General features: G+C 36.2%; 1 protein-coding gene across 7 annotated transcripts in view; it reads right to left on the bottom strand.

Annotated features, from left to right (window-relative positions):
- LOC129770164 (endophilin-A) overlaps nt 1-14,466 on the bottom strand; it is a 160,354-nt gene that overhangs the window by 86,105 nt on the left and 59,783 nt on the right. The window contains exon 1 of one of the 7 annotated variants that reach the window (XM_055772822.1): nt 8,321-8,437. The exons of 4 other annotated variants lie outside the window; for them this stretch is intronic. The gene's annotated coding sequence lies outside the window, so the exon portion shown is untranslated. Of the gene's footprint in view, nt 1-7,593; nt 7,618-7,647; nt 7,874-8,320; nt 8,438-14,466 lie in introns of those variants that run through there. 2 more of the 7 variants (XM_055772821.1, XM_055772823.1) reach the window with 2 other exon arrangements.

Genomic DNA, 14,466 nt, shown 5'->3' with positions numbered 1-14,466 from the left:
CGGCGAGTGCTTTTCCGGCCTCACTGAACGGATAGCTTCGACGGAGCTAAGACTATCCGTTACAATTTAATAGTGTTCAACAGGTCGTGAGGCGACGCTATCCAGAGTTATCAGATTTGTGCCGATAATGTTATAATTCAACTGTAGTTCTGATATGAAATGATAGTGAAACCAAGAGATAACTCTAAAGAAGCAATTGTGATATGAATTTTATAGTTATATCGCCAGTGCATTAAGCATTTTATGGTATTAGAACAAAGTGTCCGAAATATGATTCAGAACGGTAGAACTTATCTGCTTCAACGCTAGAATTTGGTAGCAATGATCGCCACCATGCTTCGGAGCTATCGAGAATGTTTCGAATGTTGTGATTGAAAATGGCTATTCTTATCCATTAAAAATACAATTAAGAAAGAATTAAAAAATACTTGTTTTCGAGAAAAATGAATTCGAATTTTCAAAATATTTTTTTCAATCTATTTTCTTTTCATTTTTTAAATATTTTTAATGAAAACATAAAAAAATTCCAACATTTAATTTTTTGACTAAAAATCTGTAGGTCTGACAGATTTTGTGTGAGGATTTTTTTGATATTTAGAGTTTTTTTTCGAATAATCTTAATTTTAAAACTATGAAATCTACAAAATGTTGATTAAAGAATTAAATGTAGCAAATTATTCAGGTTTTCTTTAAAAAATATCTAACATTAAAAAATTATTAAAAAATTCTTTGAGAAAAAAATGTTTTGAAAATCAAAATTCATTTTTCTCGATAACATATGTTTTGAAAATTCAGAAAAAAATGGATATAAATAGCTCTTACAATTTCCAACAATTTTTTTCTAAGTTTTTCCTTTAAAATGCGCTTTTGAGAAAAATAAGTTTTAATTTTTTAAATATTTTTAGCGATTTTTTTTTAACTTTGGCATTTTTTCATGAAAATTCCTACATTTTCTACATTTTCAAACCAAAATTTTGTAGGTATTTTGACGAGAATTTTGTAGCTATCATAGTTTTTGAGTTAAATTTTTTTGCAAAAAAAATAGAAAAAAATTTGGCCTTTTTCAACTTTTTCACTGCTATCTGAGGTGGTGCAGCTAACTCCTAAGACGAGTTGCCATGAAATTCGTCTATGTTGCTTTTCAATATTATGTTGAGGAAAAAGTAATCCATTATTTTTGGATGAAATTCAAAACTATTTTTAGTATGCTTCGGATTGTCCGATTTAGGTCAAATATGCACCGTTTTGTTGTAAAATTTGTTGTCTCTATCATTGTTGTCATTCTAAAGGTAGCTTCATAATGTCTCTATCATAGAGGTCTTGGTCCTTATTGGAGAAAACTATAGCACAATATTTTTAAAATATTCTCTTGATCCCCATTTCTTATCACTCTGGAAATTTCGCAATGCGGAGAAAAGCTGATAATCGATTGGTGCCAGTTCCGAACTATATGAAGGATGCATTAAAACATCCCAATCAAGCTCTCGGAATTGTGTGGCCTTGCGCTGTCCTGATGGAACACAACACCTCTTCTGTTGGCTAATTCTGAACGTCAACTGAGGAAACATCCTTTTTGCATTTAAGTCGAACAAAAGTAAATGCCATCGAAAGGCCTGTGCCTCTATTGTTGGGCAATAGATTAACAAACAAAAAAAAAACTTCAAAAAGATCTGAGAGTAATAAGCTGTTTAATTCTATTTACACGGGTATTTATGCGTTCTCTGCTATAGGATCTTTTATTCTCTTCGCTTGCATCTTCCCCCCATCTGCTCCAGTGGGAGTTACATTATGTTCTGCCTATCTATGGAAATGAGATATACATATTCTACCACCTGTAAGCGAACAGCGTTTTCCTTTCAATGGAATGAAATTCCACGAAGCGAACAGAAGGTTTATCATGAACAAAAGCGAAAACACCGGATTAACATGATGCAATATTTTCCAGTTTTACACGAATATCCGGCAAATGATTGTAATCAGAGATGCCTGATGATCCTGATTTTTCCTGATTTTTGTACTCTTTACATTATTCGTAATAAATATACTGGTTTCCAATCCAAAGTTTTCTGTCATGAGTGTTCTCCGGTTTGCACTTGTATATATCTTACATTAAATTAAATTCTCTAGGCGCAAAGCTGTACTTAACTTTCTTTGTTTCTACCCTCAGTTATTTTCAAAACAGTGCTATAAATTTTCATGAAACGAGATTGTCTGACGAATTTATGAAATTACAACGAGATTAAGTTTGAGAAACAACATTGCTTTTCTAAGGATAATGTGTATGTAGATTAGAGTGCCAATGAAGACATTTGACATCAAAAAATCACCCTGAAAAATCACCCCTTGGGTGATTTTTCGGTTTTCAAAAAACTCAAACATTGACCGCTGTGCGACACTAGTAAATGAAGTCCGATTCAGCTGATATTTCGCATAGGGTAGTTTTTCGTGGGAATCAACATTTTTAAATAAGTTTGCTTTTTTGGAAAAAAATATAGACTATCAAAGGTCAGGCGAAACACTAGCATTTCCGCTTATGCGGGGATTTATACCTAATTAATTCTTTTACATATCCGGTTTTCGCCCGAAGAAAGATATACTCTGTTTCTGGTGGGATTTCCAATGGATTCTGTATTATGAGCTACTACCAACAACCTGTTTTTCACATGGTTGTTATTTTCCTGTATGAGGCTCAATCGAACGATTTTTGCTCCATAATGCAATGTATGTTCTTTTATAAAAGTAATTAGAAAAGTTCACATAATTTTGTATTTTATTGGGTTTTTTATTAAAAACACGTTCCAAACATTCTTGCTCTAAATCGAATTTATTGCCCAATAAAGTTATACAAAACTGAGTGAACTTGATAGTAAGTGGTAGCTAATATATTAAGCTATCTTTTGATGCAAAAACATTACCATATGGTAGCTTTGCAAAGACATGAAAAATTATCAAAGTTGCTGTTCGATTTTTCGAACGCTTGGTATTACGACGGATTAGTGCGATGAATCCATCATCGTACCCCCCGACGCAGTTGTTGTAAATGATGAGTCAAAATGAGCAATAGCAGCTTATCATTGTTTTGATTTGATGGTGAATAGAAACAGGATTCGAAGTAAATTAGAATTTCATTATTAAATAACTAATTGTTATAATTGAGAAACCTACTTACAGACCAGAAATTGAATTACCCTATTATATTAAATTTATTTGTATGAAAATACCTAGGAGACCAATTGTAAGTAACTAAAATTTGTTACCCTAAAATAGTTCGGAATGTGGAATTAATTCAAACCAATAAATTTACAGCTTTGAGCTGATTTCATCGGGAACCTTGGTGATTTCTTCTACGAAGACCTCCGAACAGTAAACCCCACCCCAACGACGTAACACTTGGCCTAAAATGGGTTAAAGACGTTTATTTTATGGTAACTTGTTCCATTATCATATTCATATTCGAATAGTAAATTGAAATTAGGACTGAAAATTAGAGCGCGTTTTACATGTATCCGAGGGTGCATCTTACATTAGGCTGTCAAAAAAGTCCTGCGGTATTTCCGCGAGGTGTCGTTGTAAGCGCGTAGTTCTAGTTGTATTCATTGTATCGCTTGTTGGAAAGGTATTTTATAGTGCGCTATAATATAGTCCTTGACAGTGTTTTGTTTGGTTAAGTCGTTCGTGAGTTATAGTGTCGCAAATATGGAGCAAAATAAAGAGAAAATCCGACATATTTTACAGTACTACTATGACAAAGGCAAAAATGCATCTCAAGCTGCCAATAAAATTTGTGCAGTTTATGGATCCAATACAGTTTCCATTTCCACCGCACAACGATGGTTTCAACGTTTTCGTTCTGGTGTAGAGGTCGTCGAAGATGCGCCACGTTCCGGAAGGCCTGTCGTCGAAAATTGCGACAAAATCGCTGAATTAGCCGAGAAAGACCGGCATAGTAGCAGCCGTAGCATCGGCCAAGAGCTGGGGATAAGTCATCAAACCGTTATTAACCATTTGAAGAAGCTTGGATTCACAAAGAAGCTCGATGTATGGGTGCCACACACGTTGACGCAACAAAACATCTTTGACCGTATCGACGCATGTGAATCGCTGCTGAATCGCAACAAAATCGACCCGTTTCTGAAGCGGATGGTGTCTGTCATTTCTGGAAAAAGGGGAAAACATTCATTTTTCGGCCCACCCAAAAATGAAAATTTAAAAAAAATTTAAAAAAAACCGGATTGCGATAAGGAACAAAACCACAATTTTCCCAAGAATATGAGAACCACTATATCGGTTTGATATGGAATGGCTAAAGCAAAAGCGCTGCGAAACGATAACTTCGCATTCGTTGTTCCCCCGAGGAGGTGCTTTGCGTTTCGTAAGAGTTGGGTGGTTGATTTTGCTGCTTTTGCCCTCACAACCGGCTGAATGCTGTAAGCGGGCCTTCCTCAAGACTTCAGTTGGTACTAAATACTGTATGTTTTTTTTTCACATGCATATATGCATACCGGAATGTGTTTCCCTAACAGGGACTTCGACACCAAAAAAATCGAAGAAATCGGCATTGTAAATACATTGCAAAAAATAAAATTGCAAATCAATTTATGCTGTATGTGCAATAGGGTGCCAATAAAAATGGCCATATCGAATTTCAAAAAGTTACCACATAAAAAATGTCCACCACCTCGAAAAAACACCCTATGCCGAATTTCAGCTCAATCAGACTTAAACGAGACTGGCGCAAAGCGGTCAAAGTTTGAATTTTTTTGAAAATCGAAAAATCACCCAAGGGGAAGTAAAGGAAATCAGGGTTTTCGAAAAAAAATTTTGATGCCAAATGTTTTAAAGTTGCATGAATCTTCGAGATCTAGTGTCATTCGGCAATCTGGGACTTTTTAAACCTTGATTTTCGGTGATTTTTCGCTTTTCAAAAAAACTCAAATTTTAACGTTTGCGACTCCAGTAAATGAAGTCAGAATGAGCTAATATTTTGCATAGGGTATATTCTCGTGCAAATCAACATTTCATAGCAAGTTCCGAATGAAAAATCGAGATAACTATTTTTATTGGCACCCAAAACCATACTTTTCGTTTTGTACTCCGAAAAAAAAATCCCAGATTGCCGATTTTTGACAAAAAAAAATTTTTTCATGCAATTTTAAGACATTTGCATCAAAAATTTTTTTTTAGAAAATCCCGATTTCCTTTACTCCCCCTTGGGTGATTTTTCGATTTTCGAAAAACTCAAACTTTGACTGCTTTGCGCCACTCTCCCGAAGTCCGATTGAGCTGAAATTCGGCATAGGGTGTTTTTTCGAGGTGGTGAACATTTTGTACAGGGTAACTTTTTGAAATTTTAAGGTCGATTTTTTCCCATACATTCATTGGCACCCTAATGTACAATCAATGACACGCGATATGCAGTTGGCTAATATTCGTCCGAGAGTAAATCATTGCGTGAAATAATTCTACTAAAGAGTAAATTTTTCTGCCGATATGTATATCGGTGACCCACATGTAACATTGCTCCTTGCGTCAATATAAATGCATACCTTTCCGTGATTTCAAGTTCTTACTTTTTGAAACAAAAAAACCTTATCTAAAAGAAAATTCGATGGTTTGACCGGTACTTGTTCCCCCAGTTTTGCGGTATAAAACTAGCAAATTCGGTGATCAGTATATATCTTATGACGAACCTACGGCGAGCACAATTCACCGCGCAGCAGTTTAACGGCTATTTTCCGAAATTTCGATGTTTCCCACTGAAAATTAGTTAGCACATTTTATTGTCTCACTGCTTTATGAATGGTTTGCGCAGCTCAGTGCAAGCATTTAGTTTGCTTACATTACATTTGCACTTAAATATGAATAAAAAGCAATGTAACAAACTATGTAGTCCTACGTCTCTCCGGTTATGTCCCCGACATTACCCAATCGTTTTTTTTCCAAATGATGATGAATAAAATTGAATTCCATATACTGATAGGACATTGACGGATGTAACACGTTTTACGTTAAAAAAAAATTAAATGGGTTTATGTATAAGACACGACCGCATTGTTTTCGCAGGACTACGAACTTCAGCCACTTTCAATATAATAAGATAATATGTTAGAAACGAACAGCATTTTATAAGTAACTTTTTTAGTATTTCTTGTGGGCCTGATACGTGATTTTGTTGAAACTTCAAAAACAGAACTCAAACAAGCTGAATGCATACTACAACATTTCTTCTATTTGACCGAAACAAGAATCGTTATAGACTGATTCTCACCCGTCTCAGGGTTGGTCACACTTTCTTCACCTAATCCTACTTAATTTATAAAACAGAACAACCATTACGTACCTGTCATACGGCCCCTATATCCGTAAACCATTTTCTGCTGGATTCCCAGCATATCAATACCAATGATCGAGCTCAACAGAATATTGGTCAAATACCAAGGCAAATTCTCAGCCGACACGAATCTCAAGAAACCAATATGATGACGGTTCTGAAAGTAACCGACTTCTTTTATAAAGTTCAATTTGACTGTCGGATTGAGCAAAAGATTTAAAGTCACCGTAAACAAACAATAAAGAGGATGAAACCCGAACTTCAGACAGGATAGCATCATGCGATTTAACGCCGTTGGATTATTTTTGTGGGGGAAGTCACTGGTCAACACCGATAAACCACAGACGATTGACACATGGAAAAGAAATATCTTTCAAATGAAGGCAAATTTATGGCAAATAAAACCATTTATCTGTGTTTTATTTTAATTTGAAGTATTATGCCTCTATAAAAAAAACCCTCCTACGTATCCTGTACTTGGATCAGTTTTTTGCAAGGGGAGGTCAGAGAGCTTGTATTCCATTGTCATCATGCTGCTACCAGAAAAATGGAAAAAAATATTCAACCAAAATGAAAAATAAATTATACCTACACGTTAAAAAAATGAAAACTTAATGTACTTAACAAATTCCGTTACAATGAGACAAAAACGGTTCTCTCGTGGGAGACAGATTCCGGAAATCGGTTCCATATTTTCCTTTCTGATATTTCCGTGAACACAACACGATCAACTTGTACTGGTAGCAAAAAAAACTGTTATTCGTTTTATTGTTTCTTCTAATGGCATACCATCCGTCATCCTAATCTCTTACATTTCATATCGCACGTTATTTATCCTTCATCATCTAATAACACTCTATAAAACGGCTCTTAGCCAGAAATTGTGGACAATAAATTTACAACGCAAATTGGAGCAGACAAAACACAGATCCATCACTAATCATCAAAATCTACCAAATCCTTGTTCAATAACGTCCATTAAATTGTTTTCATGTGTCCGCGGGGTATTTCGCGATGGAACAAATTTGATTTAATGGAGACGCATGATGATTTGAAATCAATACAAAATATCCAAACGGACATCGCGCTGTTTGCATTCTATGGCGTCAGAAAGATGAACAGACTATAATTTTTAACGACACGCTCCGTTGTCAGTCCGGTCGATGCTCACGAAAATCAATTTTCAGTTTTCAGACACCTTTCCCATCGCTGCACACGTGGGGTGGGGTCCAACTTGAATCTAAGGGGGCCAGCAATTTTACCAGTTTTGCACTGCACTTGTTGGATGAAAAATAAATCAGATTTAGCGCACTCACACTGCCTGGTTGTACCGATAATGCGCGAACGAATGAATCACGTGAATGCCTTTTTTCGGCGATATCAAGAACACTTCTTTTCCGTGCTTCTACTACACACACACAACGCGTTTCCTCGAGTATAATACACCTCACAAGCGAACCTCTCAACAGAATGCTTTTCGACCGAAATTTTCCAACTGGCTTCTGTACCCTCTCCGTTCAGAAATGTGACTGTGGCGAAACATGTTTAAAATACCCCGAACCGAAGACAGAACGATTCGTGAAGAAGAAAATTGGATTCTCTCCTACTCTCACTCGATACTGCTGCTGATGACAATGTGGCTTTTGCGAGAAAGTTTACGATCCCGATCCTCCACACGGACAGTTCAGCAACACGTAACGAACGATAGAAATAATGCTAAGGAACAATCACGGTCAATAGCAGCCAGCGCACTTTCCCCGGAAGGTGGGGGCCGCAAGGTGAGACACAAAATTCACAGGAAACACACCCACACAAAGATATTGTCGTCTCACTGGTGCGCCACCAGTGGAAAGTGCAACGCACAAAAGCTTTTCTTGGAGCAGGCTATCCGTGGGATTGCTGCGAGAACGGCTAGAAGCTAGTTTCCGATAATTTATGTGTTGCCATAATTACAATTCGATTCCAATAATTACGTGTACCAATACATACCCGGTTTAAACGACTGCCAAATACTCCCAAGCAAACAGCTATCCGTCGACTGCACCACTGGAATATTTGCAGATAGACAGAGTCTTTCTTCCTTGATAGTATCAGCCAAGCAGCAGCGGCAGCATATCCTCGCGCCCGAGAGAAAATCTATCGCATGCGCACTGAAACTACAATGAAAACCACCCTACAATGTGTGTGCAGCGCCACCAGTCGAGAAAAGTTCTCGTCCGATGTGAGCTTTCATCATTCATGCCCGTCGCCGTCATTACGTCTACTCGAGAAACCTCGTATTGTCGCTTTATATTCTTCCTTCTTGTTTCGTTCCCCACAGTCCACCCCGTTTCGTAATAGCGATCTACTCCTAAAACTCCCACCACCACCACCCCCGTTTCAATCGACTAAGAAATATGTAACTGATATAGATAGCAAGACTGACGCCACCACCACAATTCGAAGCGCTGCTCGCCCCTCGTCATGTTCTGTTTCTTTCATCCTTCCGAAGAAAGGGTCGTCTTTGGGCTGTGATAGGATTATGGGAGAAGAACACATGACAAATTCACACGAACAGTCCGAACGAATATGAGAACAAATTGAAATTGATGGAGGCAATGTGTGTGCCACGCGAGCTGAGCTTCTGAACCGATCCTATCAGCACACTCGAAATTTCTTTTCCTAATAAAATAGAAATTTAGCTCGAACCATCTTCGATAGATGGGAGTTCGCAAGCAATGTGGAAATCTGTAAGTAACAGTAAGGGTTCATATCCTCCCATTATGTAGCAGCAGCAGCAGCAGCGGCAGATGGCATTCTCCAGTCTGTCTGACCTTTGGGAGTCCTCCGAATTAACGCCAACACAAACTCGTCGCAAGCTCTTGTGCTATTCAGCAGGATGAGGAAACAAATATTTTTTTGGAAATTGTAGACTCTCCTCGTTTCGACTTCCGAGTACACGAGAGTATGTTTTCCACCTTCCGAGAATTTATAGATGAGATGGTGCATCAACGAAATCGGCTCCTAGGGTTCACGAAAAGCTGTCTACGGACCAGAAAAAACGTGATGACGCGTCAGATTGACGCGTAGATTTTCCCCATATCCGTGGCGTGCTTTTTATTCTTTGATGTTAAAATCTTGTTTCCCCATGAAACGCACCCTCAAAAATCATATTTTGATTTTATATTACTACTACTAGCAGTCCTGGAGAATTCCTATCCGCCCCGAAATTGATGAATTCATCAAAAAATCAAATACTAAAAAAAATAAAATTAATTTTTATTTTAATTTTAATTTTAATTAAATTTTTCTTTATTTTGAGAGTCAGTACTACTCTAGTTTGTATTAAAATTTCTTCGAATTCTGTATATAATAGAGTCAAAAAAAATTAATTCTTTCGTTTTTTTCATGTATTTTTCGTTTTTTGAATATAGAATTTGATTTTTGGTTCATCCCCTTAAAGTCCCAAAACACCTTTCCCACATGAAAAAAATACTTATCCAAATTCTCTCAGGAAGTGATAGACGAAATTTGATAAAAAAATCCTTTTACGCATATGTTCGAATTTCAACAATGATAGGGTTTTTTTTTTCCAAAATATATATTTTATTAAGGCTCATATGGCGTCAGCCTAACGGGGCCGGGAGTTCAATATTTTGACAATGTTTGCTTAGACTATGTTAGTAATATGTAACCGATTACTCGCGGTTGACTCGAGGTTAGTATTACAAGTGTTCTCATAATTGGTATGTCGCAGTCTTCGATGCTCTGTACGTGTGCCCGACACGGGATACTTCCTATTGGGATGCAGCTGACCATTAATCAGCAACGCCCCCCTAGTCTGCACCCCATATCTAGCGTGGTGCGTCTTCCTCGACTCGAGGAATCCAGGATAGAATGGTCACTAGCCGGCGCAATCATCAGCTCGTGTAGAGTTGTCATGAGCTGTACAACCTTTGACTCTTGTTGAATAATCAGTGGACTGCACAACCTTCGACCCGTGCATCTGTAAAGAGTGTGTGTATGTATTGCCGCGACTAAGTAAAAGTTTATCGATCGGATAGGAGGGATATGAAACGGGGACACAACGAAGGAAACATCATTAAACGTTGACATTGGCGTTTCTGAGGAACAGGTATAGATGAAGCAGAAGATCAGGATCCCGGCTACCTAAGATATCCCGGACGGGGATATCCGATTGTCTGCCTTGTGCTCTCAGTGCTCTAGTGAGCTGAGAGCGAGCAGCATGGAACCGGATACACGACCAGACAACATGCTCGATGTCGTGGTAGCCATCGCCACAATCACAAAGATTGTTTGCTGCGAGCCCAATGCGATAGAGATGCGCGTTTAGGTTGTAGTGATTGGACATAAGCCGAGATATCACGCGATAGGGTTATTGAACTTTTTTTTTGTTTCGGACTTTGTTGTCTCAAACTGGCTCTACATCACAAAGTACGCTACGGAATACGATTCTGTTGCTTTCATTTGAAAGATGAGAAAATTTAGTACAGGATGTAGTAGTGGAACATCTAAATTAGTGGATTTAAATAATATTTTGGATGTGAAAAACTTAAAAGTTAATAATTTTTAATGTGTTACTATTATTTTCATCTTAAAAATGTATATTAATCCTTTCGTCGTCCCGTCACCCAGATATGGGTGACACTTTCCTCGTTCATATTTAATAGGATTTTCAAAAGGAGTTAGACAGCATAGGCACCTAAATGTAACTATAGGATATGTAGAAAAATAATCATAATCATTTTAAGCGTTAGGCTTTCTGTTCCATTACATTATGGTAAATTACACTGTAGTAGCCATTTAGGCGTAAGGGTATTCTATCTGTTCTTCCATTGTTCAGCAGACCGGACTGCGGAGACAGTTGATATTGATCATTGTTGGGTTATTTATAGAACAGCAGATCGATGTTTCTTACAGAGCAGAGCAGTTGTATGGATGAATCGATCTTTGTTCCACCGTGGATCGATCTCCATCGCTGATGATGGTTGCGTGGACGTAGTATTCTATAACAACACAAAGATGGTCAATTGAGGGTCCTGAGTTTGAACTCACGATCGATCGCTTAGTAGGCGAACGCGTAACCAAGTGGCTACGCAGGCCCCCTCTACTATACTTTTTATCAATTTATAGTACAGGAGATTTGCACCGGAGTTTTTTGCGAATCCCGTATAATATGACTTTGGCATGTGTTATTGTTGTTAATTCGTCTTCAAATAGAAATAAATTTCACTAGATCATGTAAAAGTTGTCTACAAACTATGTTTGGTCTTCATTTGATAAATCATCCGCAATTCCGCAATCATCCTCGCGAGAAACTCAAAAACAGCGCATTGGGCAACGAACGTGTTAAACTAGATTGTTTCTATCAATTAAATTGAAGCCCTCTAATCGCCCTACAATTTGGCCTTTGATTCCCAACTTCTATCTTTCTTAATTTGGCTACAATATCGATATAAAAAATTCTTAGTGAAAATTCAAGCAAAATCTTCAAAAATCACGATTTTTACCCCACTGTACATGTAATAACCACTAAAATTACACCTTAACGTTGAAAGGTTGAATTTCTTCTTAAAATAAGTCATATTTGAAATATAAAAAAAATCCAAACTGTGTATAAAAATTGTATATAATCGAGTATGTATACAATCGAGTCCGACCTGTATATGTGATTTTTTTTCTGAATTTTTAGACTGTTTTTTGCGGTACAAAAAAAATATATATTTTTAGGCATTTCAAAATTTTGGAAAAAAATATTACTTTGAGACCCACTTCTGCCCTAATATTTATTTGAATTTTGGTTTTCTATGTGTCTAAATTTTGTCGGTATATTTAAAGCATTGCGCTGTACAATTTTTTTTTTTCCTCGTATCTTAAAATATATGAGATTATCTTTACATTGGATTTAGTTGGTTCATCATGTTCATAGGAGTCAACAATACGATAGAGCTCTGTGAGAAAAAATAAAGTCCTTGTGGAAAGATCATTCGGATTAATGAAAAGAACACTTTAAAAAATCCAAATTATTATTATTTTTCTATTTTACAATTGAAAACCACGAATACAATAAAATAATAGATTTCAAGAAATTAAAAATATTAATGCAGACGATGAAGAAAATTATTTTTGTGTCTCGCAATGCCTTAAAAATTCAGGAAAAAATTACGCCACATGTAGAAAGAAGACACATACGAACGCATTTAAATAAAAATTATAGAAGAAAAGGGTCTCAAAGTTATATTTTTTTCAAAATTTCGAAATCCCTCTAAATAAAAAAAATGTTTTTCCAAGTTCAATATTTTTTTAGTACTTCAATTTTTGATAATTTTTTTTTTCGATAATTTTTCTTAATACACCGTAGTAATATGCACATTCAGCATTTTTTTCAAAATTTTACCTTGAAGCTTTTGAGGATGGCGTGAAATAAACGAAAAAGTTTTTGACTATAGATCTTATGTTAAACCACATAGGAGTTCAAAAAACCGCCAAAATGTTTTATTTAATATCCTATAAAATATTTGCCATACGGCTGGTGATTTGGTTTGGGGGCACTTTTTACTCCCTTACCCGGCCAGGCCCTTTAAAACGATTTGATATCCTACTCTGGAAGGTAGGAAAAAACGAATTTTCGTGATTTTTTTTTCGAATGTTGGAATGAAAGGTGGTGGTAGTATTAGCGAATATGTGTTTTTAATTTTTTATTTTTTATGCGACAGCTGGGCGCGTGGATGCTCTCTTCAGAACTGGTGGCAGAGATGCCAACCTTCCTGATTTTTCAGGATTTCCCAGACTTTTCAGCACGCTCCCTGATATCCTGACGAACACTCAATTCCTGATTTTTCTGATATGATCCTGATTTTTGTACTCTTCACATTATTTGTAATCAATATACTGGTTTTCATGCCAAAGTTTTCTGTCATGATAGTTCTCCGGTTCGCACTTGTATATATATTACATTAAGTTAAATTCTCTAGACGCAAAGCTGCACTTAACTTTTGTTATCTCTATCCTCAATTGTTCCGTGGCTTTCCAAAACTGTGCTAGAAAATTTCATGAAACCAGATTGTCTGAGGAATTTATGAAATTACAACGAGATTAAGTTTGAGGAACAACATTGTTTTATTGAGGATAATGTGTATGTAGTTGGAATTTGAATATTGATTTCTCCGCAATTGATTGTAGTCTGTATTATAGACTGTAATATGAATGTAGTGATGCTGTAGGTTTTTCGGGAAAAATATAAACTATTAAAAAGTTTATATTTTTTCATTTATGCATTTCCACTTATGCGAGGATTTATACCAATTAATTATTTTACATATCCGATCTTCGCTCGAAGGAAGATATACTCTGTTTCTGGTGAGAATTGAAATAGATTCTGTGTTATGAGCTACTACCAAGGAACCTGTTTCTCAAATGGCAGGTTCGCAGTAGTTTTCTATGAGGAAGCAAAAACGAATCATAGGGAGGATAGAATACGAATGTTATGGGAGGATAGAATATTTAAGCTGTGTGAAAGATTGTGAAACAGAACGATGGATATAAAATTAAATCATAATACTTTGATTGAAAATGTTTTCCCAAAAATCGACATAAACTTTTCAGACAACCCAATATGAGCGATCATGATTTATCCTGATTTTTATTTTCACTCCCCCTGATTTTTTAAAATTATAGTTGGCAACCCTAACTGGTGGTACGATTTTCTCAGTGTCTAGTGGATCTGGCTGAAATTTGAATGTGAAAATGTAAAAATAAATTATCTAAATTGTTACGTAGCGGTTTTCGAAAATTCTAAAAATTGTCAAAATGGCGGCCATTCAAATAAAAAAATGGCCACTAAGTCACTATTTAAAAAATAATTTTAAAAAAATGGAAATTTGAGATATCATGTATCGCATCGTGCAAAATGTACAATTTCAAATGCTTATTGCTTAATCTCTTCATAATGGATTGATGAGATTTTTGCATCAATCGATTTCGATACTCCATTTTTTTTTTAATAAAGTAAAATAATATATTTCATGAAACTATCGAACAATTGAAAAATTCTCAACCCCTATCCTAACGGAAATACCCAGTTCTGATTAGTCGAAATTGACGACATAAGCAACGGCTCGTAACTCAAAAACGAA

This window comes from Toxorhynchites rutilus, chromosome 2 (genome assembly GCF_029784135.1).
Source record: "Toxorhynchites rutilus septentrionalis strain SRP chromosome 2, ASM2978413v1, whole genome shotgun sequence".
NCBI lineage: Eukaryota > Metazoa > Arthropoda > Insecta > Diptera > Culicidae > Toxorhynchites > Toxorhynchites rutilus.
Note: the sequence above shows the minus strand (reverse complement) of the source record. Positions and strands in the feature narration are given on the sequence as shown.